This window comes from Pristiophorus japonicus, chromosome 13, assembly GCF_044704955.1.
Source record: "Pristiophorus japonicus isolate sPriJap1 chromosome 13, sPriJap1.hap1, whole genome shotgun sequence".
In the NCBI taxonomy this organism is placed as follows: Eukaryota; Metazoa; Chordata; class Chondrichthyes; family Pristiophoridae; genus Pristiophorus; species Pristiophorus japonicus.
This window is the reverse complement of record NC_091989.1, coordinates 53,738,865-53,741,089: the sequence shown is the minus strand read 5'-3', so window position 1 is coordinate 53,741,089 and position 2,225 is coordinate 53,738,865.

Below are 2,225 nucleotides of genomic sequence, written 5' to 3'. Positions count from 1 at the left end.
CATTGGAAAGGAAATTTAATTTGGAACTATCTACAAGAAAGTTTGAAGTTTGAAGTCGTAAAATGCTCATGGAAGAAATTATAAACTTGAATTGAATTTGGGATTTTATAAAGCAGATTGAACCTATGTGGGCAGGGCTAAGGAACTATCCCTCAAAGAAGCTAGTTTGATTATTGAAACTGCTGGGGTATTGAGACAAAAGAAAATTGTCTGGAAAATGGATACTCTCAAACCCTTCTCCACAAGAGACATTAACATTGCAACAATTAACTCAGAGATGGCCAGCCATCAACCTGAACCTGGAAAGCCATTTTCAGCCTATGTATAAAAACAAAAGGGCCACTCCAGCCTGCATGCAAAAACCAAGCACAAAGAACATTGTGATTACCAAGCTAATATTTCCATCAAGAAACAGATTTAGAAGATCAACCCACCCGAGACATTTTAACTTTTAATGAGCCCGCCAAAATATGACAAAGAATTCTCGGGCCCGCCAAAATTAAACAAAGAATTCTGGACTGATTTGGTGCGAAGATTAGGACAGCTCAAACAATATAACTGGGCCCCTGTTTTAACAAAGGCTACTGCCTCGAGAGACACTGCTTTTGCTAGTGCTAGTGCCATACTACGCCTATGCCATCAAGAAGGGAGAAAAACCAACGCGACAGTTGTAAACTAACTTCTCCAGCCTCGACGTCCTGAAATTGAAAAGGAAGGAAGAACATCACCATCGTGGCAGCAACCGATCACAGCCAACGTGGTACCACTAAAACCACCGCGATCGACCAACCTCGAAACAAAACTTCACAAGGAAGAAACCGAAGAATCGAAAGTTTCCATTCTACAATCTAAGCCTGACTACCAACAGGTGAAAACATTACCTAAAAGAACTTTGAAATCTATTTCTAATGAAAGAAAATGGGTACTTACCTCACAAATCCAAAACTCGCCCTACCGCATCAGCGGACTCAGCCCAACTGAAGATTGCACAGTAAGAAGTCCTCTCTGACGTTCAGGGTACAGCAAGCAGAACCTACAGAATCCAACGAATCCCGAAACCACGAACTACCGTTAACTGACCAGAAAGGATTGGTAAGCATAGTCCCTCTCTGCCCTGGAGTCTAACCTAGCCAGTATTAGATATTTGGGAGGTGGGAGGTGTAATTTTCACTGCAACCCCTTTGAATGTGTGATGTACGGTATCTGCGGGTGACCGACTCACAGTCTGTGGAGTTTATGATCCAGAGGCAGGCATTGCCCTGGCGATTAAACTCCACAGTACTGTGAGCGCCCAGCAAGCTGAACTGTCTGCTGTGGTGTATGTAGTCACACACCCCGAAGAATTCCCTACCCCATACATTTGCTCTGACAGTGTGTTCACATGCAATTCGTGAATGGAGTACCTGGCTATCTGGTCCCGTCGCGGATACACATCCGCAGACGGGAGACCCCTGGCAGTTAAGCCCTTACTGGAAAATATCATGACAGCCATAGGGGATGAAGGGAATATTTACACACATAAAGTGAAGGCACATTCCACCACAGAAACCCGTAGCGAGGGAAATCAGCAGGCTGACATGTTGGCCAAGTAGGGTACCCGCACGGGCAAGCTCTGGGATCCGTATAACCCAGGCCCCATTGCAGCAGTCAGGGGCAGGATTGGGACGACAGGTAGGGAAGGGGTAGCTTTGCCCCCGGACCTAAAAACGGTTCAGACCCAAGACCCTGTCCTCAAAACTGTCCTGAACATGCTAGCTAAAGGGGAAAGGGTAGACGGCCCGTACAGCACTGCGGCAATTGCCATTAAAGAAGACATGCTGTTCAGGGGGGAGCAATGGGTAGTACCGCAACAACACCGGAGAGAATTCCTCCAGCTGGCCCATGAGGGTCCAGGAGCAGGATACCCTGGACCTGAGACCACTTGGCAACGGGTGGATCAAGCAGGGTGATGGCCGGGACTCAGGGAAGACGTCCGCGAGTTCTGTGCTAGCTGTCTGGTGTGCGCTGCCAACAACCCCGACCTCCAGAAAAGAAAGATGTCTATGGGACATATCAGGAGGGTAGAGGGACTCTGGTAGTCGATCCAGTTTGATTACACCGCCCAGGGAGGCTACAAGTACTGCCTAGTATTGGTGGACATATTCACCAAATGGGTGGAAGCCTTCTCATGCCAAACAGCCACTGCCGTGGGAACAGCTAGGATCCTGGTGAGAGAAGTATTCTCT